General features: G+C 39.5%; 1 protein-coding gene across 10 annotated transcripts in view; it reads right to left on the bottom strand.

The window, feature by feature from the left end:
- Window positions 1–5,323, bottom strand: part of tenm4 (teneurin transmembrane protein 4) — a 549,066-nt gene extending 543,743 nt beyond the window's left edge. For 9 of the 10 annotated variants that reach the window (XM_033022541.1, XM_033022543.1, XM_033022544.1 and 6 more), the window contains exon 1: window positions 5,091–5,323. The gene's annotated coding sequence lies outside the window, so the exon portion shown is untranslated. Of the gene's footprint in view, window positions 1–3,152; window positions 3,350–5,090 lie in introns of those variants that run through there. The other variant, XM_033022542.1, reaches the window with a different exon arrangement.
- Window positions 5,324–15,450: the final 10,127 nt, after the last annotated feature.

Genomic DNA, 15,450 nt, shown 5'->3' with positions numbered 1-15,450 from the left:
TCAAAGGAGAAAACAATGCATTGTTCAGAAATATAACAAATGTCAGACACAACTCATCTCTTGCCTGGAGGAGTATGATCTGCAGTTTCTAACACTCCATACAATATTACTGATGGGATATGGAAACAATATTTTCAATCAAGCAACCGTATAAAACAAGTAAACTATAGGATCGTTAGAAATATGAAAGTTTTCTCTTCTGAGTCGCATGAGATGCAGATGCTGCAAACTTGAGGAAATAAACTGCTGCAGGTACTCAAAGGGTCAAGCAGAGTCTGTGGATGGACAATATTTTGGGTTAGTTTTTGGGTTTTCTCTTCCTTGTTCAGCAATTAGCTCACTATCAATAAAAGACCAAGAAATGTGCTAATTTCCCGCAGAATCCATCCTGCGTTCTCAATAAGTAATGGAGTGTTTATTATCAAAACAGAGGTTATTTTATAACGCTGCCTAAAATCAGTTCACCTAATCATGGAATACTTTTCATCTGAAGAAAGGTCTCAACCAGAAATCTCCCCCATCCTTCTCCAGACATGCTGCCTGTCCCACTGAGACATTTTGTGTCTATACTTTTATCCTTGTTGCACAAGTTGGATTTTAACTCAAACTCCAAGAGTGATAAAGGTTTAATCTTCTATTCTTGGTTCTTGGTTACTTGGTCCTCCAAAATATTCCAACTGGAATTTAAACTGGAGGTGGTGAAGGGAGGGATTAAGCCAGAAAGGGTTATTGGGAAGAGCGTGCTACTTTAAATTTAGTTGCACCTGGTTGGGTAACTATAGTTTGGTGGAGATTAATCCATGCTTTAATTGTGCGTGGGAATAACGAATTGCTGTACACATCTTTGTAGCTGGGATCACAAATTGGATCGAATGCCCTTGTCTGCTCCTAATTGGTTTGGGGTTGGTGTAGGTGTTGTGATCTATGTCTAGCTGACCATTTAACATTTTGTAAAAACAGGTATCCATTTTCCCACTGACATAATTTTAGTAACTAAAACATTGCAGAAGGTAGAAATTCAGATTAACAGATGTTGTGCACAAGCAGATCATTTTGGTTAACAAGCCACATCTATTCTTGAAACTCTGGGAAATTATTTTACTTTAATAACACAATATTAACATCTAATATAATTCAATTTGGTAATTAACCAGGCAAAATGTCAAAATAATGAGAAAATTATGACGACTCAATTAGTTCTAAATTCACTTCTGGAATTACATTTTTACCAATCCACCAATTCCAAGCAAAATCAAATGAAAATTAAAGATAATTTCTAATCAGAGGAATTAATGAAATACTTTTAAAATATATGCACCATATTCTTTCTCCTGCAGCCACTTTTAAAATTAGCATCTTCTGGCCAATCAATCAATAGATGAAAGCCAACATTCGCGGAAAGAAAATCATTTTGTACTGATTACAGAATCAGAAAGTTAGATTCTATCGGAGATGAAAACTATTGCTATGATGACAGGTGTAACTCCGAATTAAATTTTAGTCACCACAGTAATACTGCAGGGCAAACTTTAATGCTAATTTATTTACTATGTTTTAAACATTAAAGCAATGTATTTATGTACGTTGCTAATTAAAGTGTGAATGTGTCCATTCAGTTGGATTCTGTTGGCTGAAATTGAAGCATAATTGAGGCCTGCATAAGATCCCGTGGAGAACCTTACCTAGAGTTATCAAGGGATTTGTTTGACAAGACAAATATGCAACCTCAGAATTGAGAAAGGAATTTCCTGAGCACAAAACAAAAATGCAGAAAATGTATGCAGCCGAAACAAAATCCTTTAGCTATTACCACCATTATCTTGAATATCGCTCAAATACTGGAGATTTAGAGCTATGCTAAGCATAACCAACAGCTCAGAAATTTCAACCTGCGCAATATCACTGACTTTATTTAGAACGTCATTTAGTTATAAGAATGTAATTCCTGCATTAAAATAACATCTATGGTAAACAGCAGCAACAAACAACCTTTGGGCACTGTTTTAACTTTGCTGGGAACCAGAAAACATCCAAATTAAAGATGCAGTGTAAAAAGAACAGAATGTTCTTAACGTTCAAAGAGTGTGAAAGAATCTTGCTCCTCATGATTTAGAGAATTACTACATTGTGTATTATTGTAAGTGGTTTAATCAAATCGGTCTGTCTTTCATCGTATTTCAGAAAAATGTGGGATATAACATCCAACACAACTGAATGAAGGAGCAAATTGTCCAGAGTCCCTATTCCTAACTATTATTTAATACCCTGTTAAAACCATGCTTTAGCAATGGGATCAGACATAACTGCAATCTAAAATGACAGCTGTCAATTAATACTCAATATCAATTAACATAAGTTATGATCATGAAAGGGCTCAACAAGGTAGAAACCTGAACATTGGAAAAACATGGGTTTTCTTTAGACTGAAATGTCACCCATTCCTTTTCTCCAGAGATGCCGCCTGTCCCGCTGACTTACTCCAGCATTTTGTGTCTATCTTTGATTTAAGCCAGCATCCGCAGGTCTTTCCTACACATTGGAAAAACATATGTTCAGGTATAAACAAGCAATAGGAAAATAGATATCTGTGCAAGAGTATACCATTTCTGTCAAGATAGTATGGTATAAAGTGTGGCTCACGTGGAAGCATTTGACAAGTCTATTTCGACATGGGTTTCCAATAGTCTTCAACATGCTCCCTTTCAGTTTTAGTGACACTGCAGTAGCAGCAAGTTGCTTGCTGGCTAACATCACTGCAATTAGAAATTTCAGCACAAAATCCTGGACTTCCTGAACAGTAATGATGCAATTTCTAGAAACCACTGGGAGGCACTAACTGTGAATGTATCTTCTAGTCCAATTATCAGAACGATAACATAATGTTTTTCTCTAAAAATCAAAACTTAAAATAAAGCTTGTTTATACATTGATCAATTTAATCAATGCAATAAATATCAATAACGCCTTTTCAAAGGCATGATTGATGTTGATAGACAGAGCTCCATAGTTAAAGCCCCAACACGCAGAACAGTAAATTAAATGAGGCATCTTAATTCCCAGGCTTCACAGGTTTGTAAAGTATACTCATGCTAATTTCCTTTTCACTCTGTACCCCCATTGAGTCTCGCTGCTTCCTAATGATCAGCTCCTACCTCTTGTACGCTGTGTTGAGACCAACTTCTATGATTAAAGGCATGCTGTCTTTCATCACTTAGGGTGAAGTACCAAGGTGCTGCAACTTTCTTCCTGCGGATCACGGACATTTAAACCCGGACCTGTTGTTGTCTCATGATGAGACCAATTGCACACAACTGCCGGGCCTGATCGCTGCAAGCAGCTGCCCCTCTGCTAAATAAATCTTTCAGCAGCTTTGTCATAGCGCTGCCGCTTCTAATCAACACTGGCGATGGAATCAGCATGTGCCACTTTGCAAATAAATCTACAGTGCGAGAAGAACTCTCCCATTAATCATGATTACCATTTCCTTTCAGTCTCGAAGGGCCGAGAGACAGAGCTCAACACAGATGCGAAGGGGGGCAGGAGCAGAGGGGAGACGCACATGCATACTGTCACACGGGGCTGGGAAGACGGCAAGATTCACAAACGCCGTGCTGTTTGTTTTGTTTATACAATGCAGGTATTGGTAGCCGGCACTTTGCTCCCCTTCCGCCTTAAGCAGCCGGTTGCTTAGCTGCATGGTCGTGTCAGAAAAGAAAAAGGTTTAAAATCATCAGCTACGCAGGAAGGTTTAAAACCTACAGCCCCTCTGCCCAGCCATCTGGACACAGCCGGGGGGAGAAACAGGTCCGCGGACAGTGGGGGAATGAATCCATCACACACTCAATGACCACTTCACTTCTGCTTCCACCGTTGCAAAGCAACAAGCGCACGCTCACGAGGCAAATCTCGCCTAATCGTCGAGATGTAATTGGGCAGACGAGGAAAGACTGAGCGGGCAACAACAGTTCTCTATTGTCCGGCGCTGGGTTCGCAAACCCTCCTCGTCCTGACCTCCAAAGGCTTCCCTTTTGTCCGTCAGGGGGAAGTGCAAAACACACAAACACAATTATTCACCGCGAGTAAGTAAGCTCATCAGAAAATGCCAAAATATCAATTCTTGCATTTTCTACAAGCAGCCCTGACGCGATCTTCAAAGCAAGATTAAAACCTGTTAGCAAAGCTAACATGACTGAGTACACAAACGCATCACTTATTTCTCTCTGGTCTTCGCACACAGCGACTGGCAAACTTGGAATCGAAGAATTCATCCCAATCCTTCTCTCCTGCCTTTTGCTTAAAGACTTACTTCATTGAAGGGAGGAAAGAAATCAATGTAACTTTGCATCTCAGACTTTTTAATCTCAGATCATTGACTCTGAGAGGAAGGGGCGAATCTAAATGTGTGATACGTACAAAACCCTTTTGGAAAAGATTACAAAACATGTTTGTTTTTAATCCAAGAAGCAACCTGCTACTGCTACAAATGCCTAACATGATCTGATCTCCCTTTTGGCTTCATGAAGTTTAATCTACCGCCTTTCCCCGCCACCCCTCCCTCCCCTCTGTACAACAAGTCAACGCAGCATTGCACATCCACGAAGGGCAGGAGGGGAGAAGAGTTTAATTGCAGACTCGTGTTTATTGACTGGAGGTTTAAGATTTGCTGCATCGGTTCTACAACACAGCACACAAATGCACTAGATTCTAACATGTTTTTAAAAATCCACAGTGGCAGCCAAAACAAGCCATCGTTTTGAAAAACACTAACTTTCTGACTCATGACCTACCTATTTCAGGAGGGCACGTTACAGAATTACGAGCTTTAAGATGCTGCAGTAAAAGGCGAGCGCAGGCGGCAGTAAAATATGCTTGTATTACTAAATGAATAAACTTGCCATTCTAGTTAAAATAACAAGGGGTTCTTCGCCGGTTTACTACATGTAGTTTGGTGTCAGCATCTTCAAGGGGCAAAAACCCTACATATATCACACTGGCACAGGAATGTGCAGCGGCACACAGGCAACACACCAGCGTGCTCCTCGCCGTTTCTCACATCAGAGACAATACTCTTGATCTCGAATCAGTCTTACCATTCCGAAGGCAGCGGCTGTCCCACAACCGTGCTGCAGTCGATAGGAATGCTTCCCCTTCGTGTCCTTTTGAACACCATCATGCAACGTGCTTCATGGCAAGAACTAATCAGACAACAACTGCGCAGGAGATGTAGATCCTTCTCAAGCATTAAGCGCTCCCCGCACAGACTCAAACACTCGGCGGAATCCAGGCTTCAGATACATACACTCACTCGCTAAATGAATGGGGGGCAGCAGCCAATCCCTGCATGTTGCAGAATGACAAGCACACATGTAGCCTAATGTCGGCTCATACCAAGGCACAAGAAGGGAAAGGGGGGAAATTGCATTTGGGCAGTCTTTAACAAATATCACTTTTGTAAAAAAATTATATTAAGGCTGTCACAAGTATCACATGGTCACCGCGAGTTTTAAAAAAAAACTATCTCCCATGAGCTGTACCATTGGTAGTGCTTTAATAAATAACTGCAGGCTATAGGTCCCTGCTGTTCAATTGTTATTGTATGACACTCGGCTGTCTCAGAAGAATAGTTTTGCAAATCTGCGGTTTCAAAAGAAGCAGAACAGAAGTAGTCTCTGAAGGCATTAGTGAAATCAGTATTGTTGTTTTAGTGACATTATTAGTCTATTAACCAGCTCCATCAGTTGATATTGCATATTTCTACCTCAACATTGCACTGTTTTAACCTTTCGACAAAATTATACGAATTCCAGCTGTTTATCATTCATTTGCCACTTCGTATCCATAACGGAATCTTAGTGAAAGCTAATTAAAAGGCGTGAAATATCTTGTAAAGTACTTTGCTGGCGTCGTGTATGGAAGGGAGCAAAACTGTGAAACTGATGACTTGCAAAGCTATGTTGCCAATCACATCTGCCCCCTGCACATTGTTAACGTTGAATTATAAGCTAGAGGAAAAATACTTGTCTTGGGAAAGGTCACGCTGCATCAGGTTAAACATCTGGTGTTCTCTAATTTAGGAGACCTGCAGCTGAGATTTGAGAATGGGCTCTCCCTGAATGAAAATAAAGACTTTAAAAACTTTGAATATATCTTGATTGTTTTGGAGAAGCTTACAAAGACTCCCCTCCCTCCCCAGTCTCTCTTCGTGTGGCTGTACATATCTGTCAAGTATATCTTTTAAAAATATAGTCTGGTATGGTATTAATGTTTTTCTTTTGATCAAGTCATTGTAATTTTGAACATCATAAATTGGTTTAAGCTGGGAAGGAACTAACTTATCTTTTTCATTAATCTTGATTGAAAACTGAATACGTCTGCAATACAAGACACCCATTTAAACAACTTAGATACAAAGGGCTTTTCTGCTTGTGCATAATAATGAAAATGAACCATGTGGACTATATTCAGAGGATAGATGCTTTGGTCAAAAGTTTTCTTTCTGCTGGCCTATATTATTTTGCCTTGTGACCAAGAATGAAGCCAGCTACAGACCTATACAAGCCCTATGTATTATCTTTCAAGCTAATCTCAAACAGACTTAAGGTTTCTAGGACAGCCTGTGAATAGCGGAGTGAAAAGTTAAACATTCTTTCAGATGTAAAACTACAGGAATGAATTGGTGAATAGGTTCAGTTAATATGGGATTTGCATAAGATCCTTCAGCATTTGCTAGGGGTTGCAAAGGGGGAGGAAATCATTAGAGAAAAGACAGGGTGGGGGTTGGGCAAAAGAAATCCTAACTTATTTTCCCCCTGCAACTCCTTTCAGAGCTGCTTCTTCAACTGATCTTTTAGTACAGTCATCCACCATTGATTGGTCTGCAGGGGAGATTCCATGCTTTAATTGAAGAAAAGCCTCAGTGGCATTATTTAGTTCCATTTTGTGAAAATTCCTTTTCTCAAATGTAGATGTGGGTCTTCAGGTTTGGATGGGGGAAGGGAAGGAAAATTGAGACTTTCAATCTCTCAGAGAGAAGGGAGCAAAATGTTTGCCAACTGTGTAAACACTGTAATCTGCAGCTGTTCATGTGACAATTATCCTCACCAATGCTCCTTTTTGTGTTAACACCAACAACATTTCTCAAACTCTATTTTCACTTCAAGGACTGGTATGTCTCACAAAAAAGTAACTTTAATGTTTAAAACATTACAAGCAACACATATTGAACTTCTTAAGAAAATATAATGGTAGTAATACATTGTTTTTTCATACTATGCCGCATTTTAAACTGGCAGCAGGTCATCTGAATCCCGTGAGATTTCCTAATTCTGTTTTTCACTAAATGAAGTCTTATCTTTTATCATTAACCTGCAACTTAATTTATGCACACCAAAATTCACAAGTATTGTTTTGCAATATCACACAAAATGATTTGTTTCCCGCACATGGTACAAATACAAGGGCTACAACACCAATCACAGCTGGAATGCTCACAGAACTGCCTTCTCCCATTGTTCCAGAGTTGGAATCATGGAACAATGATCAAGAGAGACAGGGTATTCCTTAACTCAACAACGGCAGCTTAATGATGCAAAGGCAATCCTGCATCACGTACATCCACTTAGATATCAGTTTTTATTATTCGCTGGGTGATCCGGATGAAGGCGACGGCTGCAACAGACCTTATGGCCAGCTGCAGCTGGTTCTTTGAAAAAGGCACCAAAACCTGGCGACACTTGCATATGGAGCCAGCGGGCTGTTCTGTACTTCTGTACTTAAACTGGAATTAGACTTTTGTATGGCAATAACTTTACTGAACTTTATGCAAAAAATAATAATTTCACTATACTTGGCACATGTGATAATAAGGAACCATTGAGAACGTAGTCTCAAAGCATGAACCTTTCCTCCAATGTTGTGAAAATTATCATACCATAGAGATATCTCAAAGAAGTTGTCGAAAACTACAAAATGATCCTGAATTCATACAAATATATCTATTCAGAAATGTCAATAGTTAATAGTCAGAAATTTACAACAGTTGTGACAAAGGTCTCTGAAAAGTTTCCGCTAGTATGGCAATTGATAGATCATTTTACCAAATTGGGAGAAACCAAGGAAATTGTTTGAACAATGTAAGAGTAGGAATAGTTTGAACTCTAGGCAGTTATTTCCCTCAAATTTAGTGAGTCTCTGGAATACATTGCTGGCTGGAACTGAAGACTCACTGACTCATGAAAAGTTGACTCAAGAAACAGCTGACTGGAGCAGAAATTATATTACGAAGATGATCAGGATGATAACATTTGGCCCATGTGATCTACCAAAAATTGATACAAAGAAGAGAGCCAAAGAATTATCAGAAATATTTGTTATTCCCTCATAAGCCCTGTGTCTATAAGAACCTCCACTTTCGTGCCCCAAGCAGGGAATTACGTGTAATCATAAGATCATCAGTGATAGGAGTAGAGTTTGGCCATTTGGCCCATAAAGTCTACTCCCCCATTCAATCATAGCTGCTCTATCTCTCCCTCCTAACCCTTATTCTCCTGCCTTCTCCCCATAACATCTGACAACTTGTCTAGGAACAAGGCAGGCTAAAAATGCCTGGTCCATGTTATGCTAAATAAGAAACTATTTAGGTCCCAGATGAAATCTTCGGGTTTCATTGGACAAGTCTTTAAGACTCCCATTGCAGGCTGTTAAAAAATAAGGGATTATGCATAATGATGTTCAGCATTCATTTATGATCATATTTGGCTCTGAAGGGATTACTGGTTCATTGTCTCTCTACTTCAAGTAGGAAACTCTGTTGATCCCAGAATTACCTTAGCCGACAGAGTAAGGAAGATGGATTCCATAATTATTTTATCTTGAGTGGGTTCGATAGGTATGTTTAACATAATAGAATTTTTGGGGCACACTGGATCCAAACATCTGTCCCGTCATTTTTGGAATTGAAGCGCAAGATAAAATTCACAAATTAAGAGCAACAAAGAAAATAGCAAATCCAGAAAGAAGTCTGCTTGCAACTGAGTATCACACATGCAGAACAGATCATTGGGAGAATAGGTAAATAAGAGATCCTAATACAAACCTTCAAGGAAATGAACCGAGAGGGAGAATTGGACTAAAGATTTTCTCCTGTCTAAAGTTATTACTATCTCCATCAGTTTTGTGCCGTTATATAATTTATCATTCCCCTTCAATCAAAAATGTATCCCAGAAATTGAAATGGCCAACGAGTAAATGCAGAATGTTCAAAGTTCAGCCACGAAGAAAAATTGAGAAAAATAATATTTTGTAAAGAACAAATGTTTGCTGAAATTAAGTTGACTTAAAAAAACATATACTTAATGCAAAAGAGAATTCTTCGTACACTTTCAATTATTTTTGATAGTTGAATGCTCTTTTATTCTACTTTATTATTGCATTCTTTGGGCTTTTGAAACAGAATTTCCTTCCCAGTGAAAACTGAATAAGACAAGATTGCGAGGAGCTGTTTGATCACAGGTAGGATTCTGAAAAGGACAACACAGGTGGAAGAATGTTGATGCTGACAGGGGGATGGGGTGTGCAAATACGGAATGGTGGCAGTGCAATACTTACCGGTAACTTGTATCAGTGATTAGCACCAGTATATATCCAGAATTTGGCAAATTTACAGAGCAAGTATAGTTTGACTGTTCACTCAATCCTAAATTATACACCAATGAAGAATTGGTCATTTGAATGACATATAGTGGGTACAAGTCATCCACGCAATAAACAAAGAAGATAGAATGAAAAAGTAGGAAAGTTTTTTTTGCAAATGATTTGCTCATCTCAGTATCAATATTGAAATTGATGCCATCTGCTAAGGTACCAGTGCTAAACCCTTTTAAGAACCAAGCACACGGTGAAAGCTCAGTTTAAAATATACACTCGGGAAAACATATTGGGATGAACGGCATACAAGTGCAACAGCAGCTGTTAACACCAGGAAAATCCATGACAAACAAATTTGTATACACATTACACTATCCCATGAGCAAAATCTCAGGGAGTGCATGACACATGTGAGGATTACTACACATGAAATGGTTTACATAATCAAGAAACCAGATCTTAAACAATTTTTCCATAAATAGTCTGAGATCTGAATATGGATCATCCAGAAGATCTCTCATATTGAGCTAGGATCTGTTCTGGGAAATATGTCAGCCAAATAGTGACAGGCACAGACAAAGGTAATGAAGAATCTTCCAATACAAACCATAAGACCATCAGACACAGGAGCAGAATTAGGCCATTTAGCCCATTAAGTCTGCTCCATCATTTGATCATGGCTGATCTATTTTCCCCTCGCAACCACCTTCGCCTGCCTTCTTCCTGTAAACTTTGACACTCTTACTAAACGTGAACCTATCAATCTCCGCTTTTAAAAATACCCAATGACATGGCCTCCACCGTCATCTATTGCAGTGATTCCCAACCTGGGGGCAAGGCAAATTTCAGGGGGGCCACATAAAAATTTTGGGATTTAGGGGCCCACAGGTTCAATGAAGGGGGCCACTTTTTTTCCGCTAATAATGTCAGGGGAGGGGGGGGCACAGAAAAATTAAAGAGCCCAAGGGGGCCATGAGCTAAAAAAGGCTGGGAACCACTGATCTATTGCAATGAATTCAACACAAAGTGTGTACACGTCTCTGGAGAACATGGATAGGTGACGTTTTGTTTCAGGATGCTTCAGACTCAGCTCATTCATGTTCTCCAGAGATGCTGCTTGACCCGTTGAGTTACTCCAGCACCTTGTATCCATTTTTTGTGAAAAAGCATCTGCAGTTGCTTGTTTTTAAATCTTCCAATACTGATCTTGTGCTCTAGTTTTTAACCAACCCACTATAATCTGGGATTAGTTTTTCAACCAAAAACTGGTAGAAATGGTGCAGTGCCCTTTACATCTCTCACCCAATGTCCAGTGGTGTTGCTAAATATTATACCGAAAGCACCTTATGAAGAAATCCTGTGGTGACAAAGAGAGTAGGTATGTTACAATACTTACCTTCAGCGGCGCTGCAGTTCTGCCACTGGCCGTGTGCGAGACTTTGTCGCCTTTGAGAGGGGGGGGGGGGGGGGGGGGGCGGAGTTAAAATGCCATTTTCTTCTGCCTGTCCGAGATATATTTTCTCGGTCTGCTACCTGATGCAGAAAAATCGTCCCGACTTCTGTTCTCGGAAGTTTAAAAAAAAAAAAATCGCGGGACAATTTAATCGCTGGAGTAAAATAAAAAAAGCTACTTCTAACGCCGTCAACGCTGACAACGGGACGGATCTCAAGTAGGGGACAAAACATAAGGTAAGTCGTCTATTTCACATATAAACTTGCGTCTTAGGATGAGTTTAATTCAAATTTCATTGTCGAAAATGTGATTATGGCCCCATACGAACCGGCAGTGTTTTTCCTGCCGATATGGGGTTCAAATTCACTGCTACCGCAATGTTCCAATCGATCGCGTTCCACAAAAACCCACTCGCAAGATGATTAAAATGGCCATTAATTTATGGGAATTAAACATTAAATTCCTTCCATTTGGCCTATAAATTCATGACAATGAGATTTTAAAATCATGTTATATTGTGAATTCTTGTGTGAATGTTATTTGGACACTTAGGCTATTTAAAAATGTAAATATTTTTTAAAGAAATGGATAGATGTTTAGATCTAGTAATTGAATTTTGTAATTAGCTACAATTAGATAACTAACTAATTATATGCTTTAATTTCAGGTCATCCAAGTAAGTTTGTTTCATATTTATTTCAGAATGCTTCAATCTATAATAACTGAACATTTCTTTCAGTTCTCTTAATTTTTAAGAAAGTTATGGGCTTTTGACTGTCCTCGATCACAGCTTTTGTGTTAAGTCAATGGAAAAGCAATAGGGAACAAGATGCTAATTTCCGAGTATGAAAATGGCCATACATTTTTTAATACTGAAGATATGAAAGTGAATTATGTGTCAAATTAAACTTCATTTTATGCTTTACCTGATGGGATAAATTACAGACTTGATTTTTAAATCTCAAAATTTTGTAACATTGCTAAAGAGAGTGGGGGGGGGGGAAGCTCATGCTCTTTTGTACTGCCCTGTTTTCAGGAGTTTCAGCTGAGTGTTTTCAAATCAGTTGGTTAATCAATGCATTGGAATTTCCAGCACGAATTTGGTACAGCACAAGTTAAGATACTGCAGTATTTTTATTGTTTTATTCAAAACATTTCATTTGAAATTGGATCCACCCGAAAATCTGCCCACACTTCCAGATCAAATTCATCACATTATATGTAATTAGGAACTGCAGTTGCTGGTTTAAAACTGAAGACAGACACAAAATGCTGGAGCAACTCAACGGGACAAGCAGCATCTCTGGAGAGAAAGAATGGATGACATTGGTTTCTGATCGTAACCTGAGGAAGGATCTCGACCCTAAACGTCACCCATTCCTTCTCTCCAGAGATGCTGCCTGTCCTGCTGAGTTACTCCAGCATTTTGTGTTTATCTTTGTGTTTATCACATTATACACATGAAAGACTGCACAAATGAATAGAAGTAATTGCAAGCAATGTCCAATTGCACCAGTCCACAGAAATTATTATATTTTTTGATTTGCAAATGAGCTTCAGCAGATAAAATAAACACTGACAAAATCTATTGTAAACTTTCATGCCTATTAACAATTATTTCAAACACAGAAACTCACAACCAATACAAACACCCGTGGTACATCCCAGAAAAAGAAGCTGAATCAGTTGGAAGGGAAAGAAATCTAATTGATGACCCAGAAATATTGAACTAATCATTTTGTATACATACATTCTTGATCAGTATTTAACACAATGCCGAAGCAGTTCTGATATATGCTACAATGCAGGATGCATAAAACTCTACTGGTTTCCAATTAAAACTTCCCACTGTAGAATACAAAGCGCTGGAGTAACTTGGTGGGTTACTCCAGCATCATACATTCATACACCGTGGAAACAGGCCCAACTTGCTCACACCGACCAACATGCCCCATTTACACTAGTCCCACCTGCCTACACTTGGCCCATAACTCCCTCAATCTATCATCCATGTACCTGTCCAAATGTCTCTGAAACATTATCTTAGCACCAGCCTCAACTACTCACCAGCCTCAACTAGCTCATTCCAAACACCCACCATCCTCTGTGTAGAATAGTTACCCCTCGGGTTGCTATTAAATCTTTCCTCCACCTTAAATCTATATCCTCTTCTTCTCCTCGATTCCCCAACTCTGGGGATTTACCCAATCTACTTCTCTCATGATCTTGCACACCTCTATAACCTCTTATCCTCCTGCGCTCCAAGGAATAAAGTCCTAGCCTGCTCAACTTCTCCCTATATCTCAGGCCCTTGAGTCCTGGCAACATCCTTGGAAATCTTCTCAGCCCCTGTTCCAGGAGGACACAGGAGTACATGGATATCCAATCCAATCCAACTTTATTTGTTAAGCACTTTAAGACAACCATAATAGATGAGGTTTCGGAATGGGACCCTCTGGCTGGAGAAGGGTCCCAACCCAAGACATCACCTGTCCATGTCCTCCAGAGATGCTGCCTGCACCACTGAGTTACACCAGCACTTTATGTTGCAAACAAGATTCCAGCATCTGCAGTTTCTTGTGTCTCTAAAACCCCTCAATTGCCTCCATATCTTTATTCCACTTTATTCTTCTTATAAACCATACAAGCCATATAAACCACTATGATATTTGTACTCCTCCAATTTTGTTCTCTTGATCATCTCTGAATTGAATAGTTTCACGATTGATCTTAATTGTACATGCCTTATATTCTGGAATTCTCTCTCAAAATCTCTGGCTCCCGATCCCTTGTTCTTCAAAAAGATGTTAAAAGAAAAAGCTGTTGCTCTGATGTCTCCATCTGTGGCTCGGTGTCACATATTGTTTGATGAAGCCTCAGTAAAGCTTCGCGGTGTGCAAGGTACTGAATAAATCCAAGTTGTTCTTGTTGAGGTGCATCATTAATGCGAATAACTGCAGACAGGTCCTGCAGTTGCAGGATAAATGGAAACAGAACCTGGAGCCAGGTATCAAAACGATGCCAAAGAAAAGCTCTCTTAAAAAAGATAGAATCCTCTGCGGTTCAATACACTAACTTGTAGCTGCATTTATGCTGGATCGACTTATCAGTAGGACAAAGTAGGTGCACATACTAACCCCTTTCCACTATGAATATAAAGTTGAGCTATAAAGTTCTGGCACAGTTCAAGATTCTAGAGGGTTTATTGTCTTTACAGCCATATACACAGTACACAGTGCAATGAGATAGCATTTCCCTGGAACCTCGGTTCTACATAGAACACAATTGGACAACATGCTACATATATAGATATACTACGCCATACACATGGTGCAAACCTTCCTGACTAAAGTGCAACAAAGTAAATAGAAAATGTACAAAACAGCAACGCAGGACAGTAGACAACAGTGCAACAGAGTGCAATGTACACAAACCAAGTGTGCCAAGGGTGCATTGCAGAGTTTACGTAGCAGCAGAGATGGGGGGGGGGGGGGGGGGGGGTCGGATGAGCGTTGAGGAGTCGGATGGCCTGGCGGAAGAAGCTGATGCAGAGTCTGGATGAGAGGGACTGTATGCTTTGGTACCTTCTGCCAGATGGGAGGGGGGAGAAAAGTTTATGTGAGGGGTGGGTGGGGTCCTGCAGCGTGTGGTGTACATGTCTGAGATGGGGGGGGGGGGGGGGGGTGGAGTGTTTAATGGAAATAGTGCTAACTACTGATAACACTTTGCACCAGATATTCCCCCCTTTTTAGCCAGAACTGACTCATTTGTAGCAGGGACAGAGCTGGAATCATTGCGCATCCACTCATTCCTGCAGTCATAAATAAGTTACTGCTATGCACCATTCAACCTACCTACAACAGTAAATAGGGCCGGTATTTGGGGAATGATTAGATGAATGCTATCTCTGCTGCTGAAAAATACTAAAGGAGAATCATGTTTCACTTTTGTAAGGGTGCCCTTGTTTTATTATTTTGTTTGTTACTTTTCTTTGTAGAGATAAAGAGTATTAATCATAACTATCTGGATTATAGACGAGTGTATAGCACTGACCTGAAGATCATCTGCAATGAAGCCTGCACATAAACACTTCAACAACTCTATTTTGCAAAAGAAACACCATTATTATTTGCTAATGCTTGCATTCACATCTTCCATTTTAGGAATAAAAAATGCAGCTCTAAAATTTTAATTTCAATCAACGATATGTTGTAAGTAATCTTAGATATGAAACAACTCAAATTAATAATTTATATGCTTCAAGTTCATTGAGGAAGCGACCTGGTAAAGAATGTGGAAGATTTTACACATAATACATCCGTTGTTTTTCATACGTTAAAGACATGGTTGCC

Source organism: Amblyraja radiata, chromosome 6 (genome assembly GCF_010909765.2).
Source record: "Amblyraja radiata isolate CabotCenter1 chromosome 6, sAmbRad1.1.pri, whole genome shotgun sequence".
Lineage (NCBI taxonomy): Eukaryota > Metazoa > Chordata > Chondrichthyes > Rajiformes > Rajidae > Amblyraja > Amblyraja radiata.
The sequence above is the reverse complement of the archived record's forward strand: the minus strand, read 5'-3'. Positions and strand labels throughout refer to the sequence as shown.